This window comes from Papilio xuthus, unplaced genomic scaffold, assembly GCF_000836235.2.
Source record: "Papilio xuthus unplaced genomic scaffold, Pxut_1.1 DF827542.1, whole genome shotgun sequence".
NCBI lineage: Eukaryota > Metazoa > Arthropoda > Insecta > Lepidoptera > Papilionidae > Papilio > Papilio xuthus.
The window spans coordinates 3,145,912-3,168,646 of record NW_013531107.1 but is presented as its reverse complement, the minus strand read 5'-3'; the positions used below and the strand labels follow the sequence as shown (position 1 = coordinate 3,168,646).

The 22,735-nt window shown below is 31.2% G+C and overlaps 1 long non-coding RNA gene across 1 annotated transcript; it reads right to left on the bottom strand.

Annotated features, from left to right (window-relative positions):
* Positions 1-1,333: 1,333 nt before the first annotated feature.
* On the bottom strand, positions 1,334-20,915 carry LOC106118924 (uncharacterized). The gene is made up of 3 exons (XR_001227942.1): positions 20,741-20,915; positions 8,106-8,109; positions 1,334-1,345 (listed from the first exon to the last, which is right to left on the bottom strand). It is a non-coding gene; the product is annotated as an uncharacterized LOC106118924 (long non-coding RNA).
* Between the last annotated feature and the right edge of the window lie 1,820 nt (positions 20,916-22,735).

The window sequence follows — 22,735 nt, the reverse complement described above, 5'->3', positions numbered from 1 at the left end:
TATTTCATCTTTCAAATTGCAGAAGTCTCAGAGTTGGCCACTTGACACCTCTTACATATTTCAACAAAGCGCGCGGACGGGATAGCTTGGTCCTGCGAGATCCCTGCGTTCAGACAAAAGGGTAAATTGGACTTGCGATTTGTCCTTTATGCTTGCTATCTTTTGACATAAATTGTCGTGTAATCCGCAAACATTTCATGAACTTAACGATACATTTTAAAACAATATTTATTCACTAAACTCCCGATTACTCTGTAACATTTTATCCTAGGGATAAACATAAAAAATGTCTCTTTTTAAAATCAAAAATTTGCGTTTCCAACTATCGTTGATGAACTGGACTGAATGAATTATTATAAGCGAACGAAATGGACCTACAAAATAACGATTATTATTTGAACGATTTTCACATGATCGTAACACAAAATTTTACGTACTAAAATATTTCTCAATAACACGTCGAACAACACAAACTGGATGAAAGCTAATGGTACAAAAATTGGAGCTAAAGTAATTCACATTCAAAATGTGTCCGCACGATGCCCCGACCAGTCGGCGCACCGGCACGTACCGCCGCAAAAATAGAATTTGCACAACAATGTAACAATACCACATTCATAAAAATACAAAATATATACACCTAAATTTTAAGATAAAATGTATTATCATGTAAAACAAAAATCAAACCTTAACTGAAATCAAACAGAACTTTAGGTATGAATTTTAAAAACTTTTTAACAAAGCCTAGATAATACTGCAGACCCTAAACCGCAACTGTAAGGTAGACTAAATTGGCAACACATCTGCAATACACATGGATCTGCATTTGTTTTTTGCTGGTCCACGTTAGTTCAACAATAGTTAATACTTATCCTAACATATCCCCAAAGCGGAAGCTGTGACCAATGAGCGAAATTATATTCAACTTAACCTACCACGCATCCAAACAGTGTGAAGTCAAACAACACCCGTATGCCAGAGTGGTTGACTGTGGCATAGTCGCCCCTAACTAAGGGTAGCCTCCGATCCCCTCAGTGAAGACATATAGCTAATGATGTTATAATGTAAAATGGATGTGATGTAAATATGTTTTATAATGCATTTTTTTCTGTTAAGTGATACGCCGAAGATTTTCAAGTTTCTATTTTCTTTATTAGAACGCAATAGACTGAAAGCATTTTTAAATAAATTAGTACTCAATTTTAGATAACAGAATAACGTTAATGGAATTGATATTAGCATACTTCAAAATTTGCTTCGCTCTGGTAATTTTAGAGCGAAGTAAATTAATCAAATTAAGTGTTTGGAAACTGTGAAATTTAATTAGGCAACTATTCCTTGCTGTCTTGTAAACAAAGTTCTGTGGGCCTGATATTGTACGGAACCGGTGTTCATGATGTATAAACATGCGCTTGCATATTTATGTACTGTGATACCGAATTGCTAATTATTATTGATTTAATGTTACCACATAATTATATATATATATATATACAATAAAACGAACGAGTTAATTTTCCCGCGCTAATGCGAGAGAATAAGTTTTATTACAATCATTCTCGTCATTTAAAAAACGAAAGGTTATACCTTTCGTTTTTTCGAAACTCTTTCTATATAAACCTCTGAAACTTACAAGGAACAGATAGTCTTATGATTCGGATCCTAGATGTAGATTCGTTTCTTAACAATACTATACTAAAGTATTGTATTGAAAGCTGCGTTATTCTTTAAACCAGCCTCTATGAACTTAAATTATAATTTTGTATTATACAAGCTGTCGCACGTGACAACGTCTGCACGAGATTACAAAATAGATAGAAGCCGATTCTCGGATCTACTGAATATGCATTAAAATTTCATAAAAATCGGTCAAGCCATTTCGAAGGAGTTTGGTAACTGACATTGTGACACGATAATTTTATATACAAGATTTACTTTAAAGTATTTATAATATATATAAATTATAATCATTGTTAAATCAAAGTCTAGCGGTCGCCCGCAACTCCGTTCGCGCGGAATTAAAAAAAAAACAAAATTAGTAGACTATGTATTCGTCCAGATTATGTTCTACATATATTCCAAATTTCATCGACAGCCGTACAGCCGATCAGGCCTTCAAACAAACATCCATCCATCCATCCATCCATCTAAAGATTCGCATTTATAATATTAGTAACATTAGCCCTGTTAGTATAGATAAAAGCAGTTTCAGCATTGTTAGAAATAGAATAAGTTTTGCACGGATATTAAAAGCTCGCTCCACTCTCCTCCACATGGCAAGACAAATTGTGAATTATATGCATTAGAGCAAGCGAGATGAAACTCCGAACATAGCCTTTGTGCAAATTGACCGCAGTTATGTGCTCCGATTAATTTGGGCTACATTTTTTGTAGCTTTAATACTAATACTAGAGAATTTGTACACCACATTGAAATAAATGTTTGTACTCTACATGTATATGTTATGTATATGTTCAAAGTTATATACGAATATGTATTATATTATATACTTGATCGCGTCTTATGTCAACCTTATACGTGTTGTTTTTATTTATTGTGAATTAATATTCGTAGATTAAAGAAGGTCCGGAAATATTACTTAAAATAAAACTAAATAACATAGGTTTTCATCAAAGATTATCTTTAGTAAGCCACGAATTATTTTTTGTGTTGTCCGTAAAACGAAAAATAATATTACAAATTCTAAAAAAGGTATTATCTCGTAAGAAGAGCTACTTTTTTATTTACTGGATATTTTCTAAATTTCTATGTTTTTATTTTCTTCCATTAAACTACAAGTATTTCGGAAAGATAGAGAACTGTCTACTTATTCGTTTTACTATGCAATTAATTAAAAAGTAATAAGATAAATTAAACGTTTGAAAGTAAACAATTTGATTGAACAATACTGTGAAAGTTCAACAACAGGTACTTGGGAGTAAATAAGCCGGAGGAATGTCCACAAAGTTTAGCAATAAATGGAACTTAGTATTGGAATTCTAACTTTAATTAGAAAGCACGTCATTCTCATGAACTGCGACGTTTTCTACACACAGGCAAAGTACATAATTAACTCCTACTCATATTTCATATTAACAACTTTGAAGTAAAATAGGAGTACTGGAATCAGGTTTTAAAAAGTAAAATGCGTTGTGTTTTTTTTGCTTTCAAATCATCTTTTTCTTCTTTATTACGCTGCTTATTTTTTGTATTGTTAGAGGACAGCAATAACTCTTCTGCCGGAATCAGCTGTCAATTTTATAAGAAAAACGAGCCTCGTCGAAAACCAAAATCAATGTATAAATGTCGTAATACGCATGTTTTTCTTTGTTAAACCGCACCAACACAATACACATTCATATTTTATATTTTGTTTATGACGTCACAGATATAAGGTTATTGACCTTTATATTTTTACAAAAAATAATAGGACCATGGGTTTCTATCTCTAAAGCACTAGTACATCTTATTATTATTAAAAATATATTGCCATCCCTCTCTATCTAGTGTGTAAGTGACATTGGAAAGACAGCAAAGAATATTATTTGTGAATTAAAAATATACATACATTTAAATGGGACCTTACATAAAGTAAGCATTTGTTACTTTGGCAGTACATCGTTTCAACTTCGCCGTCAAACGACCAAAGTTAGTTATAGACAATCGTTGTCAGCCTATTATCGCGCAATCTAACTTGGCAGGATTTAAAAGTTCCCCGAATGGCTTTGGTACGGAATAATTCGGCTTAGGGAAATGTCGCAACCGCAAATTGTTATGTCCTTATAATTAACGATTGATGTCTATGTCTATATGTAAAAATTAAGAATCTAACAAAACAGATAACCATGTAACTGGTAAATTATTAATATAACCCGCGATTCTGTCCTGACGAAATTTAAATACAGACTCGATAAATAGTGTTCTTTCAGACTATCAAACTGTCAAATTTCATCGAGATCCGTTGAGCCGATCTGGGCATACTTTTTAACAAATATCAATCCATCCATCTATTCAACCATCTAAACATTCGCATTTATAATATTAATAAATAAGAAAGTAAGAAGTAAGATAAGATAGTAAGGATCTAATCTCCTTCTATCAATAAAAAGTTCCTATAAAAGGATTAAAATTATTAAATATAATAAGAAGGGGATGTTAACTGCACATAACAGTGATGTATCGTGATTTGTGAGTGAACGATAAGATTTATGTCGGCTATCATCGAGTCACTAATTACGTATCGATCTGGGATAATCCACACAACTAACAATGGGAGACAAACGATCTGTCTTTATGATATATTGACGCTAAGTGTCGGGAACCATCATCTCGACTAACAATAAAACATACACCGAATCTGTGATCTGCTTTCGACGTTCAATTTATGATATTCATTAAATTAAAGTACTCTTGCCGCACTCACAGTTTAATAGTTATAGCCTGACCACGAATATAAAACTTCAGCAGATTTCGGAAAAATTAGAAACTATTTTTTTGGGCCATATAAGAAAAGCGATTGAAGCACCAATCAAGCCAGGTCTTTTATATTCATGGTTAGGCTATACATACGCAATTCCTTAGTGAGGACTTATCTTACTAAAAATATATTAAGAGCTTTCTTTAGTAACGATTAAACAATGTGGGAGTGTAATATGTAACTCAACTTAAAAATATTTTAGAAATTTTTACTACTAATAAAATTTACTCATCGTTAATTATTCGTAAAACTTAAAAATGTAGTAAAGTTAAAAATAGGTAATAAAGTTTTCTCGTTGTTAGATACTAAAATATTCCAAAGGTATTGGGTAAATCAAACCAATTTAATATTGGCCGTATCGATCACAAAGAGAGGTTTGAGTGGATTACTTTGATCTGGGCCGTATCATGCTTGTGAAATATATCGAGTAAACATCTACAGTAGCATGGATATTGTGATTGATAATGTTAAATATAAAAGAGTTTATGGGTTAAAATCTACATATATGAGTATATTTACATGTGCTAGTAGAAAAGAAATAAAAAGGTCGGAGATAACAGCGAATTATACGCACGCCTGAGGTGCCACAACTAATAGATCTACGAGATGATTTAAAGCTGATTTAATTCAGACTAGCTTTAGCCCGCTCTATGTATATGTGTTCTTCCAGACTGTGTTCTATATGTATGCCAAATTTTATCGAAATTCGTTCAGCCGTTCTGGATATCGGAAAAAACAAATATCCATCCATATAAAAATTCGCATTTATAATATTAGTAAGATTTTAAACAATGCATCTAGTAAAGAGTAATCTCACGTAGAGATATTCAGGATAAGGTTTAACATTTGCTTGCACTTTCTATAATCATGATGATATTATAATCATTATTAGCTTACTTATACGTCCCCACTGAGGGGCTCGAAGCCTACCCTTAGTTAGGGGTGATATAATAATATGGATAAGGTATTTAGGATTGCTATTATCAAAGTATCTTATTATTATATACCATATTTTCACCTACCTTAAAACATTACAAGAAGTATGTATAATAATATTTCTTGTTTATTAACAGTAGTGTCGTGCTACGAATATTATGTAAATGAACGGAAACAAACTTTTCAACTTCCAGTGCACTGCTTGTTCGCGATATCTGGAATCCTGCACTACTGATTATATTACGCTAACAATTAGCATGAGTTGTATTTACTATATTCATTATATAAATTTTCATGCGTATTTTCAATCCCATGTACTATTTCAAAATAAAATAGTTGCAATCTTATTTTTTGAATAATTCGTAGTTATAATAATTTTTCTGTATTAGTATACTTTTTATGTAAACGGCGAGGCCTCGAATATCCTTTGATATATCACGGCATGCGGCCACAGCCTGTCACTACAAGCCAATATATTTAATCAAAGGAATTCCTAAAGACATGCCAATAAATCTAAATGACGTATCATGAGATAGGGCGCAATGTTCACAATCGATAACTTAACTTGTGTTAAGTTAGAAACATACTTCGATTCGATATATGGATCTACCGAATGAGTATTACAGATATTAAAATTAGCATGGGTATTAACAACTGAAAAACCCTAAACAAAAACATACTATCATCTCTCGCTTTCTCGTTGAACATATTTTTGAACAGGTGTTTTGGCAATGGAAACTACAATACAGTTATAAATTTCTTTTAACATTCCATGATATGCATCAGTTTCATCCGAGCTTGACTAAGGCCATTTACTTAACATCCCAGAGGGGAATTTTTTATGAAGTGACAGAGCTTTACAACTCCCCGTTACGTTTGCGTTGCCATTTTTGTTGTATGTCCATAATTTATGATTCAGAAAGTCATAATTGAGTTTGTCTGTGTACGCAATTTATAACGTAGTGGTAACTCAATTTTTCGACGGTTGATTTTAATTAAGTTAAAAGGGTGAGTATTTAACAATTTTAAATTTATAAACTTTTCCTATTTAATTCTGGTTTTTAGAGCAGATGTATAGCTAAAGATAGACCAAAGACTGCCATAAATGGACAGCTTACAGTCAAATCAGTCCGTGTAGAAAGAGATCTACGCAAAACGACAGGTTTTAAATAAGTAAATCTTTATTGGTCCATAAAATTTTACAATTTCTGAGGACTCTGCCTACTGTGGTAGGTAATCTAGGTTTTAATTTTTGCAGTAGGTATGTGTGTGTGCGTATGTGTCAGAGATTTTATTAATAAAATTTCAGTAACTAAATTACTAAGCTAAGATCTTTATTAATTATTCTACCATAATGGATGGATAATCCCGCTGTTATAACCAACTGTTTGCAATCTTCCAAGGCCAAGCTAAGCGTTTTCTCGCGTTTGTTATCTTAGGACCTTCGTCTCTTTTGTTTGACGACGCCAAAGACTTTCGGGTCATTGGCCAGCTCAACATAAATTTTTCGTATGACCAACGAATACATAAACTAATCTATGATTTTTCGTGAAATGAACTAGAGATGAAACAGTGACAAATAATGTAATAACGAATAATTAATATGCTGTTAGTAAAGGTAATTGCTTGCATAAAGGGTGTTTGTATACACCTTTGATCTATTAATTATAGCTGAATATTCGTGCGTAATTTATGGTATTACCTCAATAGTAATCAGTATTGTACGTTATATCAATCTATTCGCAGATTTTAAATTAATTCGAATATCTTAAAGCGATTACTGAACTATATTAATAAACATCAAAATGGTATGCAAATTTGAAACAACTTGCCCTTCTAAAACACTTAATTTTAGAAGAAATATATGTTGCGAAATAACGAAAATATAAATGTTACAAAATGAAATTTAAAAAAATGTTTTGGATATCTGCCCCATTTGTAGCACGTTACAAAACAACTAAAACTAACATCTCGCACTTTAAACGTATTCTAGAATTTAACTAGTTTTATTTTTAAAATACTTTTTTAATAATGTCCTAATACAATAAGACATGGAATACAAATGCCAAATAGAAGATTCGAACTCAGCTCTTAGACCGAACAATTCACTTGTCTATCGTTATGAATAACACAATACATTTAGATTATGGTTCTAAGAATTTGCTCCAATTATAATGTTCAGTCCAACGCCTAGCGGTCTAATAACAAGGATTGTTTACGAGAATCCGCGCGTTAATAATAACTTTGTCAGAGACCGACTGAACTTCAAACAAAGCCTAGCAAGAGATCCGGCTACGCTTCAACCGACCCCTTATTATTCTGTTTGCAAAGTTTTTTCTGTTTTCAGTTCACATTATTTAGCGATGGTTAAATAAGTCGTAGTAAACTTGTGCGGAATAAAGCAAAATATATATTTCGATTTTTATAGAGAAAGTTCTCTATTAAATTATCTCATTATAAAATATCTAAAGATAAACATTAACTATGGCTGATCTACACAAGTAAAAAGTAGTTAATGTTTCTAATTTTCCTCCTGTGAGTTATTTAATCATTAATAGTATTAAAGCTTTAGGACAGATATAAGAAAGCCCATGAAGGATTCTTGTCAAATTCTGCGTGGAATCAAAAAACCTACGTATTCTTCCAGACTATGCTCTTCGTCGATGTCAAATTTCAACGAGATCCGTAAGACCGCTCTAGAGATACTTCTAATAAACATCTAAACATCCGCATTTATATGTAGTATTTAAGTACAAAATTATTGTTATTTAGTAAAAAGATAAACACAACGAAACTTGACTAACAAGGGAACTCGGGATAGAAATCTCCTTTGAGGAAAAATATCTTCGTAGTCTGATTTTTATTTCTATTTTATTGCTGACTTAAACAAACCTTTTTTATAATATAATAAATAATAAAAAAGAACAATGCAAGTACTTTTAATGTGGTATTTTTAAAACAATTTTAAATAAATTAACAATATTTTAAAGTAATAAACCAAAACTAAAACCAGTTGAATTATAAAGAAAATCCATTACTACATCTGTTGACGTTATCACTGGCCACAAAAGTTTTCAGCTAATATTGTCTTTCTCTGAAAAAGTGTATTAAATAAAAAAAGGCCTCGAATACTCGAAGTCGTAAAAGAAGCACTCAGCGGTAAGGAGTAGAACATACAATGTGCTTTTAACACATTTCCTTGGGTACTTTATGATATGTAAAGTACGCTTACCTTGTTGACGGAGGCTGAAATATTTACCCTTTATAAGTACCAATGGTGTTTTTATAATAAAGTACTGAATGTATTAATGTAAAATTAATTTATGTGACATAAAAGTAGCCCGCAACATAAAGACTATTTAAATATATATCATATTCAATTTTCACATCAGAGCATGCTAGTAAACTGTATTAATACAAACAAACCAACACTCAGTCCTTTTTTTTTAAATATAACATATCATCACACACCTATAGTTTTTATATTAGACTAGCTATCGTCCGCGACACTGATTGCACGTAATTAAAAACAAAAACTTAATTAGTCGACTATGTGTTCTTCCAAACTAAGTTCTACAGATGTGCTAAATTTCATCGAGATCCGTTGAACCGTTCTGCAGATATATTCTAACAAACATTCAACTATCCATCCATCCATACATCCAAACAATTGCATTTATTATATTATATAAGTAAGATTTAATATAAAGAACCTTTTTAACATGTGTCATGAAAGAGTTAAGATTGAACGTTCCGTTATAAAAGAAACAAGAATAAAGTTTGCAAGTCGACACCCCCATTACGTGGAGTTGTAGGCGCCAGCAATTTATTTTATGCGGCCCTTCCACTACTTTTTACATATTTTTTTATTAAAGTATAGAAAGTCGGTATGCTTATTTCTATGACAAAGGAAACACTATTGATCGTACGTTGATTTTTTAAATTATTACATTTTATATTTTTATTATTATTCATAAACTAAATGTCACATTAAAAAATATATATATTTTAAAGTAGCTATCGCCCGTGACTTAGTACGCCTGGAATTAAAAAAGAACTAAACTATGCCATCTACATCTATGCCAAATTTCAGAGATACCTTATAACAAAAATCCATCCATCTAAACATTCGCAATTATAATATTAGTAAAGTTAAAGAATTTTGAAAAAAGACACGTTTCTTATGCGGAACGACATACAAATACGTAAACGTACTGTCTCTTGAATTTCGGTAAAGTGAAGTGTGTCAAATTATTATCATTGTTTTCTTTTAAAAAAAAACCAACCACGTAGGCGGCAACTCGACAGGCGAGCACTCAGGAGCGAGGAACGAAAATACGATATGTCTCCATCACATTTCCATACATTTATTGCCATCCGTAAAGTAACTAAGTTTTTGAGTGACGCCAAAAGAAAAATGTTTACCTTTTACGTCTTTGTTTTCTCCTGTCTTCAACCGAGGATAAAACCTCTTAAAATGATTCCCAAATGCCAACACAGAGGGTGTTGCGTATTTCGAAAAGATACAAAATAATAAATAATGTGTGATGAAATGACTGATTTCCAGTTTTAAATAGTTATTAATAAGGAGTTATTTTATTTATTTTTAATTATAAGTACAAATAAAGACAGCACTATTTAACTAAAAAATTGAATTTTGTATCCATTCTTTTTCACAATATTTTTCAAAGTATTTTATTTACAAAAAATTATTATAGATTTTTAAAAGTATTTGCTAGTTGATTTTAAAATCTATTTAGAAGAAAGGGCTGAATGAAATTTTATGCAGCATTTTTGTCGTCTAAAAAAGGAGTAAAATATTCAAGTGCGTATTTATTTAATGTAGACGATGAGCTTGCAAATTTACAAACGCTTACGCTCACAGACATCTTTTAAAATCTCTCCATGCAAGAAGTAATTTCGTAACTACGTATAAAAGGTATTGAGTTTTTTACCACGACACATCGTTATTACAAATATTTATAAAAATTCAATGATATTTACATCTTACTTATCTTACTAATATTATAAATGCGAATGTTAGGATGAATGGATGGATGTTTTATTGAAGGTATTTACAAAATGGCTGATCGGATCTCAAGGAAATTCGACATGCTTATAGAACTTAGGTTGGATATAATTATGCTATAATTATGACGGAGTCGCGGGCAACTGCTAGTTGCGGAATACATTTTGAAAGCAGTGTATGAACTGAGGAATGTCTGCCTACAACTGTGACCGCTGCTCATTGGCCCTGTTCCAAATAACACACATTCTTAAATTTAATACGTCGCAAACACATGAAAATGTCGAAATGTAATTACCTTGTTTATGCTAAGAACAATGTTTAATATACCAACGGTACCAACGATACTTTTACTATAGTATTATAAAGGTAACAAAAGTTAGTTCCATTCGTTTGTTCGAAATTGATAATATTACCGTACTGTTAGAACTGTTTTTAATTGATTGCGCAAGTAACCAAAGCTTTAGTTTTTATTTATCTTACCAAGAATTTCTGAGCCCAAAACCCCCGTTTAAAAATATTATCTTTATTTTGTCAAGTAAAATGTCAGGGATAACGATATTGGTCTTAGAAACCCACGGTTAGGAAAGCGGAGTTTGTGGTAAACATTTACTTAGTGTACTATTTACAGTCGTAAATCTAACTGATATCTAAGGCTAACTTTTACGCCAATATCACGGCTAATTGAATATTAATCCATTTATAATTAATTTAACCAAGTTTTTTTAATATGCAACCGTCAATTACTGCATTCATATAATATTTAAAAACCAAAACAAATAAAATAACCAGCCAGTAATAATTAACGAAATAATTAAAAGCATTCTGCGTTCAATGTTACGTAGGAATCATCATGTATTGCTCATATATTTCGCAATAAAGCGCCAGATCAATTAAAGTAAAGGTCTTCGAGACCGGTGTAATGTAATTACGGAATAACTGCCTACATCTGAGCTCCTCTATTACTCATGAATATTGTAAACCTACGTTTGTAAATGTACAAAGTGTAACATGTAACATTGATCAAATTAATATTGTTATTCTATCGATACTAATATATTACACTAGCTTTTGCCCGCGTCTTCTTCCGTGGGGATTCTATGTTACTAAGTGTAAGTATTAATTTCGCAAATTTTGAACTTCGTTTTGTGGTATTGGAATAAAATACTTATTGGAAGCAAGTTCTTATTCAATATTTTTGCGTCTATTGATTTTAGATGATTGCACAGAATTTTGTCCTTTAACTTTTTAGACCTTGGGACTCGTAACAGAATTAGAAGATTAAAATTTAGGGTTCCAAAATAACCATAGAAAAATTAGAAATCATAAAAATGAACATTAGAAATCAGAATACTGATGGTCAAAAATATCAGGTGCTGTTGAAGGTTTCCAGAACCGAAACACTCGTTCAAAAAAATGCGATTTCTTTCATTGTCCTTGAAAATATGGAGATTACAATTTGATTAAACTAATAACTTGAAAGTTATGAAATACGCTGTGATCTTAATTTAAGTTTTAATTAATTATTTAGTAATATAATAAGGGCGTTGTAAAACTTATTACTAACGCCATAGCCTCATTCAGGTTGTTTAATAAGCGCACGCAAACGGCAATACCTGAAATTACAGCTCGCTCCATTATTGCATCAATAAAGCCGCACAACCAAATTGAAATCGGATGCGATACCGACGAGGTAGTTAATGAAAAACTCATTACTACCACACAAAGCAATAATGTAGAAATTACATATGTCTTTAAAATATAATTCACTTAAATAAATTGATTTACTTATGTAATTTTATGTTTGTACCAAATTACGAATAAAAAAATTAAATGTAATAGCATTCAATTTTTATTAAATTTATTTAAATTGGAACGTCTTATTTAATTGACGGTATATTATCACTAAGTAAATATTTGATACTATTTTGTAGTTAATACTCCTTTGATGCGATGTATAGATGTATTATAACTAATAAAGCAGACGTCTGTTATATTTTAAATTAATTTAAAAACTGAAAGCTGGAGCGACGGGGTAAAACTACCCGGAACAATTTTCTTGAAAAATTCCTTAACAAGGCGTCGTGTTAGGATGTAACAAGACAAAAGTCATTTAGCGAAATGACTTTACTAAATGGATGCTGTCTCGACATGGTCGATGCTATGCAAGACTGAACAAACTATTTTATCTTATTATTCTTCCACATTGTTTACAAGGATAGCTTGTCAATATTCGTGCAACAATTTAAATCATCATCACTTTTTATCATCGCAATATATTACTATGTTCACTTGTAAATATAATAGAAGATAGCAAAAGATATCACCAAGATAAAACTATGTTTTTTAACTGCGAACTTAAATAATAGTTGATCATGTTTTGGCTTCTTTTACAAGAGAACGGAGCATACCATCAACTCCAATAAGCATCCACAACACTAGATAAACTATATGTTGCCAGCTTTTAAGAAAAACGTGTTGTTCAACTTCAAATACAAATATATATAGAACTAGCGGACCCGACAGACGTTGTCCTGTCTACACGTCTTTAATTTGACACTGCGATGGTAGCGCCGTCTGTCGGATCCAATGTAAAACAATCCAAAATCAACAACTACGAATAAATTAAAAATTAATTAAAAAAACATTGTCCAGCGGACAAAATTGTGAATCTAAACCATTCCCAGATGCTCTTGAACACACACAAAAAATTTCATCAAAATCGGTCCAGTCGTTTGAGAGAAGTTCAGTGACATACACACTCACAGAAGAATTATATATATATAGAATTTTGTACAAATATTAATTCTGGTTATTATACTTCATTTACACATTAAATATTCATTTCATAAGATTTCGATAAATAATTTATAACATCTGATTACCTAGAAGTTTCATGTAATTTATAACAAAACGGGCTAAAAGTTGTTGTTTACACGATTAAGCGTCTACTTAGTATTCATGGTAGTCGACTCATTGTATATTCAGACGGCGGATGAAAATGAAATATGGACTATTCTCTGCGCATTTTGAACACAAGATGATTCCGCGCGATGATATCCACACAACTTATTATTGACAATAACTTCGCTTATTAAAATTAACATTTTATTCTACTTTGCAAATATTAACTCACTCCAACATCTTACCGTAGACTTTTGCAGACTTAATACTTGTTCTTATTACCTTTCATGATCTTTGAATAACACAGACAAGACAATACGTTTGGTACAGATGTTTAATTTGTATTTCATACACAAGCAAGCACTCTATATTCCTCCATAAATAGAAGAAATTATATGTTTGAAAACTTACAAAATAAAAAAGAAATTTAAGGAAAAATATAGAAAAAGTATTGTTTACATAGCATACTTAACTCAAATTTTAAAATATAAATCGAATTCCAATTTATATAACGATAATGACATCAATAAAAGCACTCATTAACCATAATAACGCGAAGTCGACGCTTCGCTAAAGCCGTAGCCGTCTTATCGGGGACGCAAATTATAAAAGTTATAACACCCATTTGGAAGGCGGCGAACTTTGTGCTCATTTTAACTAAAATTGTATTTCGGTTTAAACTAAAAATATTGTTAGTTTGCAGATCGTAGACAGAGATAGTGATTATTATTCTCTAGGCATTTAGTTTATTCGGGTAATATGTCAAAAAATACTACGAAAGGACTTTAAAAAGTCTACTATGAGCTTGCTTCGAGTCTTCTATATATCTTCCATCATCCTGCTACGAATACGCTACGGACTATTGTAAATATGTTTTAAGTCTGCTACGATTATGCTACGAAGTATAAACATGTTTCAATCCTGCTACGAGTCTAATGCGTGTCTGCTTTTGCCCGATCTTGTTTATCAGCTTCAACCCATTTTAGTAATTGTAAATTTTTTAGTTCATGTAAAGATATCTTTGTTAGAAATATTCTTAAAGAAAAGAAGACCTAAGCTTTAAATAAAACTAAAACAAAGTGTAAAAAAGCGTAACAAAGGCAAGGAAATCATTGCCTGCGTCACATTACAAAGAAGGCACCGGCTCAACGCAGCTGTCGGCGGCCAGCAGACGCCTGTAATTTATTTAATGCGACTCCGCCCACATTTTACGATATTTTTTCACTCTTAGAAAATGATACGGTCTCATCTTATATTGCCGTTAACTTAAAGTCTGAAGGCCTTTATTAAGTGACGACCCTTTGCAATTTCTTACAGCAATGTTTTGGGTTACTTTACTTCAGAAGCTAGCCCATTTTTTACTTATTAGAGCTGGTGTATGAAAATTTTAAAGTAAGAAAACATTTTCCCTAAAGGTCAATGTATACACTAATCAAGCAACAGTCAAGTTCAATTACTGTGTGTCATAATTTCAGTTTTTTCGAAGTTGAGGAAACAATGTGACTTACAAAATTTCTAAATGTAATGATATTTTGAATGTTTTCGGTGCATTGCGTTTAGGGGAAAAAATTGTTATGGGATCGATACCGTTCGTAGAATTAAAAATATTTCTAATTCGACACATTGATAGGCAGACCGATCGGCCCGACGGAAAACGGCCGATATTTTATATGTAGCTTAAACGTAACATAATTAATTCCAGAATATATTATCTAATGAAATATTACTAAAACATATTAATCCTTTCCACAATTAAGGCAGACTTATTACGGAAAACCAACAAATTACGGTGTAACTTAGCGGGTTTCTTTTTACAGTAAATAGTAATTAACAAACGTGTTCAACTTCAACTTTAAGCCTGTAGCACACTATCGCAAGTGATATGGCAGCGAAGCGAAATATAAATATTATAAATCTGAAATAGATTTGATTCGTTCCAGAGAACTATTAAGCAAACTAAGTTTATCGCTCGAAAAAGCTAAAGTGGTGCAAACTACTCGTGCATTATTCTCCGCTTACTTTTAGAATCGCTTTCGTTGCTGTGTGCAAGAGACTTTAGGTGAGATGAAACGCTCATCGCGGCTTCAAACCTCGTAATTACGCGTGTAATTACTTTCATCTAACAGCGGTTTAGATGCAGAGTTAATCAGATTTCACATGAACTAAAAGTATACCCTAAAATGAACGTAATCGAAGCCCAGGATATTTTTATTCTATTTCGTTTAAATATTTTTTATAATACATTTATTATTTTACATTAACGGTAGGTGGCATGATTTAAGTGAATTTTATTAGGTTTTTTTATTAGTAAACCTTAAAATCTACCCGCGTATAAAGTCAGAATTTAAAATCAAACAACTTTTAAATAAAAAAATAAAGTGAATAGAGTTCAAACAGAATTTCTAAAGGCATATGCACGGTTTAAAACAATACTCTTTTTTATTTTGTTTGCGAGTGCACAGATATTTTGATAGCGAAACAGTCAGAAAATATCTGAACGATTTTAGACTCTCTAAAAATTTTTGCTTTTTTATCCGTTAACTGCTATCAAACCAAAAATGTTAAAAGGTTATTTCATTAAATAAACTGTACTGAACTAACGATATAATAAATCATATAACTACTACTATTTGATGTTAACAATACAATAGACTAGTTATAGAAATCCTAAAGCATTCTCGATTGTATCCGAAAGAAAAACTTACCTATAAATAAGTGTTTCTGAAGTGTAAATCTTTTTATGGCACAACGTTATCCCTCTCTTTGAAATGTTTTGATAAAGAAATCCCATTAGATAAAGGTTCCATTACCAAAAGTCCGTTATGATCGGATAACTATTTCCGGATATCGAGGCTTTTGTGACACTTCAACTCAACCAAAACTTTATAGTTAGAATTATATTGGTATACTACTACTACTACTACTCAGCCATGAGACGCCCACTACTGGGCATAGGCCTCCCCCAAAGATCGCCACGATGACCGATCTTGTGCCACCCGCATCCAGGACGCTCCCGCAACCTTGACCAGGTTATTGGTATAATAATTATTATAATATCAATATAATCCTAATTATTTGAAATGGTGTAAAATATTATATTTCGAGCTTGCAACTTATTCTCTGGTATAAATAAATTGCAAACTTAAGTTTAAATTATTGTCCATATTATTATTTTAAACTTAAGAGAGAAATAAAAGGACACAGAGAAAGAGACAACGAGAAATAGAGACTGAGAGTGTGAGAAAATATACGGAAATACCTTGTGTTCTTGACGTATTATCCTTCATGGAAGAAAACTTATACATCAATAATTCTTCACTTATATTGTGCAGGAAATTATGATGCTAAAATTAAAATATTCCATTACTTGTTATTCTTCTATGTGTTAGTGGTCGTTTGAAATACAGTCGGTCTCAACTTCACTGTGTAATTTTAAATCAGTGCTAAGAGCGCGTAATTTGGCGCCAAGCCAGCTGCCACTGGTGAACGAACTGCGGCCGGAGCATTCGTCACTTCGCGTTAAATTGATCGCCATTGTCGTAAACATTCTGTTTTCTTAATAGACTGTAATTTTAAATAGCTCAAGTTGTATTGTTAAGAAAATATATTCAATAACATACTGACGGAATACGTACATTAATCTTATCAGAACTAATGTCTTGAAATCTGATTCAACTTAGTTTGTGAAAAATTATCTTATTATTAGCTGTAATCCGCAACTCCATCAGCAAGGAATTATAAAAAAACCTATGTGTCCTTGCAGACTACAATGTATTTATATCTCTACCAAATTTCAGCGGAGATTCAGATTCAGATCCATGGTGCCGTTCTGGTGATTAGCAAACATCCATTAATCCAAACATTCGCAATTATAATACAAAGAAGATAAAGTGTTCATAGACTACTTCTAAAAATGTCTCCCGAATGTTTAATTTAATAAATTATTGTATATCTTGTATTTTAATGACATTAGCATTCGCAATCAGTGTTCGATGATTACACTAGGAGCCACTTTGTATAGATTTCGTTTGAAAAATAAGTCTTGTACCTTCAGGATTTATTTATTTAAACTTGAATTTTCAAATTGACACTTTTATAAATAAGACCTTAACTTAATCCGCGAATACAAGAACAATAAATGATATAAGATTACAGGAACAATCTTTCATATTTTAATTTATTATTCGCCAGCAGTCGGTGTAATAAATAGTACAAGCTAACGTACCACACTAATAAATATATATGAGGTATAAGGCCTCAGGAAGGCAGTGGATAAACATTGTACGTCACGTCTTATATTGTTATTTACTGCCGCGTATTACTCTGCTTCTTTCATATAAACGGACAGCTCTGGATAGTGGCTTCACAGCTTTTTAAATAAAATGGGATCGCTTGGACAGCAACAATAAATTGCCAACTTATTTTACTTCTTACTAATATTAAAGAAGTGAATGTTTGGATAGATGGATCTTTGTTAGAAGGTATCTCCAGGATACAAGGATTTGCTGAAATTTGTCATGAAGAACATAGTCTAGACGAGCTCATAGACTATTTTTTTAATAACGCGCGGACGGAACTGCGGGCGTAAGCTAGTGTAGTAATAACGTCATGATTTTTTTGATATGAATTATTGAATAATATATGAAATAATCATAACTTTATCTGGAATATTGTGCCCATTATGTTAAAAACTTGAAACCAAAAAACCCGTTTATAACATATTGTTATCTCTGTTTTGTCAAAGATAAAATACAGGGATAACAATATATTTTACACAGAGATTTTAGTGTCAGAAACCCACGGTTACAAGTTTATGATAAGTTGTAGAATAACAGAAACTTTAAAAACATATATTTTTTATATTATTAGTAAGATAAGAAAATCATTTTTATTAATTATTTACATCCTAATACATATATATACTTATAATACATAAACTCTTAAATCTATGATATAAAATAAAATTTAAAAAAAAAACCGAATAATTAACTAAAATATGTTAATAAAAGGAGTCCCTTTAGGCAAGGTCCCGAAGATACTGGCAGCGTTCCCCCTCTGTACAGCTAAACTAATTCTTTGACCGAGGTAGCTGCCAGCTCTTCGGTAAACTTTAAAAGTATATAAAATTCACATTCAAACTTTTGTTAGTTAAACTACCTCCATTATAAAGTGTTTATAATTGTCATAACAATTTTTGTACTAGAAGTATATAAATACCATTTAACACAATTAAAGAAATAATCATACTTTTTAATTCAAACGCAAATCTATTAAAAAAAATTTAAAGCCAAATTATATAATATATTTTAGTTACTCAGAAAAAGCTTATTCTTTAATAATTATATTCTGCAGATATTTTTAACGAGAAACAACACTAACACTTCAGAACGACTTTATTAAAATTTTGGTGAAATTTTCTTTTCTAACTTTTTTGTGTACTTATTCCGTGAAAGCAACTTGCCGAGAAAAAATATAAAAGGCGCAACCAACAAAAACCCATCGCATAATATAACCTTAGTTTAATTAAAGCGAGAAAGCGACCGGCTTTTCACTGCGTACTAAATAATAACTTAGAGAAAATTAAATTGTAGAAGCCAATTTTTACACAAGCTTCGCCTTTATGTTTTGAATTGTGGATACTCCAAGTATGTCTAACGAGTGCTCGTTAAAAGAGTCTAGGTCGAATATAGTAGCCGAGAGCAGGGTACAACTTTGTATGCGAAATACATATGTTTGCTTTTAATGTTCAAATATTATTAAAATTATTAACCATGCTCAAAATGTTCTTACGATGATTTGAAGGTCAGCATTTTTAGTGTTTAACAAATAATTTCGAATTCAATTATTTGTCATTCCTTCTATAGAAGAAATGTACATATACGAGGCATGTATTTATTTAAATACCTCCTCCTTATCGCTCTTCGACATTTTGTTTACTTCAATTAAATATTATCCTTACAATTTGAACAAAAAAAAATTATAAAAAATGTGCTATATATAGTTTAACTTGGATATTATAATATTTATGAGTCAACCCACCTTTCAGTAGGGCATTCATTATAAGAGCGTATTAGAGCGTAGCCCGCAACGCGACTTTACTCTACGTTTGCGGACTTTACATACCTTTGATCATTATTATCTTGGAAATGCGGTCTCTTACTGCGTACCTCACAGTTATAACTGCAAGGACTATAACAATTTATAGTAATCCATTTAAATATTTTTACTTGACTTTTCGATTCCTATTAAAACGCAAGATATTACATTTAAAAGTGTAAAATGGACAGTCAGCTGCATAAACGTGTATACATTTCAAAGCTTTACAAAGTTACATAGGGCGTCATTTGAAAATATTTATGCACATATTCGTCAAGAATATGTACTCGTGGATGGAACCATAGGGACCTATTCGTGCATACATATTTTTAAAACCAAAAGCGCATACATATTTTTGTATATGTATACATATTTATGCAGCTGACTGTACTTATATATTTACATTTCATAAGGTAAACCATATTTACTGAAATGATACAGCTTATTTTATCAAGTGAACCAAAAGATATCGGAAACAATAAATAGCATTAACCTCTAATTCTTGTTGATAAAATTCTTGTTAAAAGTTATTGGAAGGATTAGAAAGCATCGCTTTTTTTTCCTAAAAAAAAGTATATTTTATTTAAAGTATTTATATTATTTCACAAGATAATAATATATTCTAATATGTATGTGACAACAATAGACAATATACAGAATCTCGTATGAATAAATTTCTATATATGAGCGATGCTTTTTGCTCCCAATTTTATTGGAATATTTGGAATAGCTCTCTGAATGTGGCCGGTCAGTTGACGCCGAAATATGTGCTCCGGCGAAGAGTTGTTGCTTTGTGTACGCACATATATCAAGTAGTACTATGCCTACATTTAAATACCAAACATATTTAACCAGTCTTTGTTATGTTTCCTTTTTATTTTTTCAAATTTTTCTACATTGCCTACTGTTTTAAAACAGAACAGAAATTAATTTTAAAATAAATTGCGAAGTTAATATTAAAATATTACTTAAATTTTATCGCCATAAAAGCCATTAAAAAATTAACATCTAAGACCGTTATTTATAATCAAACCGGCTTCGTTTATTTCGTAATAATTTTTTTAACTTTCGCTATAAAAAAATGCAATAGTTTATGTAGTAAGTTTTAAACCAAGTACAAGTTAACTGCTTTATCATTTCACTTACACACAATATTTCGTAAATAATCTTGCCTTATTTATTGCTTAAATACTTTACAACGCGTTTATATGCGACAGTAACCCTCTCCGAATTTTTACAACTGTAAATATATCGCCACAAAATATAAAAATTCCGTACTTTTTTTAAGTATTAATTTCTACTTACCATAAAATTAAACACTTTCAAGTCTATGGAATCCTACTTTTTTCACTAAAGCACGCCAAAACTTCACAAAAACATTTCGTATACTGGAATGATAAACTTCATATTGAATTAAATGTGTACGCTCGGAACCTCTACGACGCGTAGAGCTACGCCACACGTGCGACTCTCGTAGACGCGTACATACACTGAAGTACAACCGCTACGTACGAATAGACCGAAACCGGCCGAGTTTACCCGAAACATTCCGAGATGTAAGCCGTGATTGATGTCAAATGAAATATGAAGAATAGTTACAGGACGATGGTTTTTTTGTTTCTAGGATTACGCTTTTAGCTTTTGTCAAAAACCTTTGAGCATAATAAAGATTTATAATCCCCTCAAAGCTTACTGTGTACTCACGTTGACAACTTATGCTCTTTATATTTCGGTATAATTCATATTTTGTTTTATATGCCTTTTTTAAGAAGTATTTAGTACTATTATCTTTGAATGAGCAAAAATTACTGTTGAAAAATATGAGCGCTTAAAGTTAGTCTCAATGTAATTAAAAATCTACAGCGTAGTTTTCTTTTGTTTATATCTATTTAAAATCAAACTTTAAGAATAACTTTTGAAGTTCATTTCAAATTCCTTGAAACAGTAACCATATTAAAATAGGGAATTAATTAACGTTATTATAATTAAGTATTCTCGATTGACAAATAAATAAATTAAATTTTAAAAATAACGTTATTGAATAAAATCTTTAATTATACATTAACATGTCTATATATAATAATATAAGAGTACGTTTCCACTAACTAAATATTCATATGCATTTCGTAATATTATAATTATTTTGTTATATAAAATGTTAGATTTATTTGATTATATTCATTAAGCTTCGGCATTATTTCGGTGAGCGGATCGGTAAAGGGCTTTCATGTCATTTGTGTTCATTAGATAGTGTCCAATAATGGAAATGGCTATGGGGTTTTGGAATAGCTGCCGAAATGGCTCGCCGCTCTCTACTGCATAACGTGTAAGGTAAATTTCATTTTATTATATATATAATTCCATATGAAATATTGCTCGTATAAGATATAATATAATAATAGTTAATTATCCTTACTGATTTTATAAATGAGAATGTTAAGTTAAGAGATAATACGGGCAACTTATAGGAAACTTCGTGGAAAACATCAAGTATTATTATGATTTTAAGTTTTATTTTTTAAATCAATAAATATGCTTCATAACCTATTCTTGTTTCCTAGATTTACCTAGTCTTGTTCAAATCCTTGTCTATTTCGTAGTTCTTTTACATTTTATAAGCTACGGAGTAAATGAACTCATAAGTGCTCCAGATATAACTATAAAAAGGATATATTTCGATTGTACATAAAGCTGAAGAGCGCACCTAACGACATAAACCTGAATCGGGGACGACGGATAATGTCCAAGTCTCTGCACATCTAACAATTATGGCCCCAGAATACGGCGCACCGCAATCGAACAGACATTTTATTGCATTCAATTTTATTTTATATCCTTTTCATTCCTGTATCGATTATACGAATCGATCTTATTTAATGCATCGAATAAATCGACTACATCAAATGTCAGTTAAAGAAATACTATCGAATAAGTTCCGGAAATGTTGTGTTCTTTGATGTTAAATGCTACTATTAATTTTCTTGTTATAAAATTAAATCGTAAGAACAAAAGACAACTTTTTAATGTAACTTTAAGTCTCAAGTCTTTAAATTCAAAATTATAAAGGCTTCATAGAATTAAACAACATAAGTATCATGAAAAACAAATACCTGATAAATATCATACATAGTTTAAAAGAGTGGCTTATTTACATGGATCATAAAATGGATACATTAACTTAAGAAATTCTTTAAGTTTATCTAAGCTTAATGACATGTTGGCGAAATGCCAACGAAAACTTTACCTTCCTTGCAACAATTTTATGTTCATCAAATTAACACTTCGTCAGAAAATGG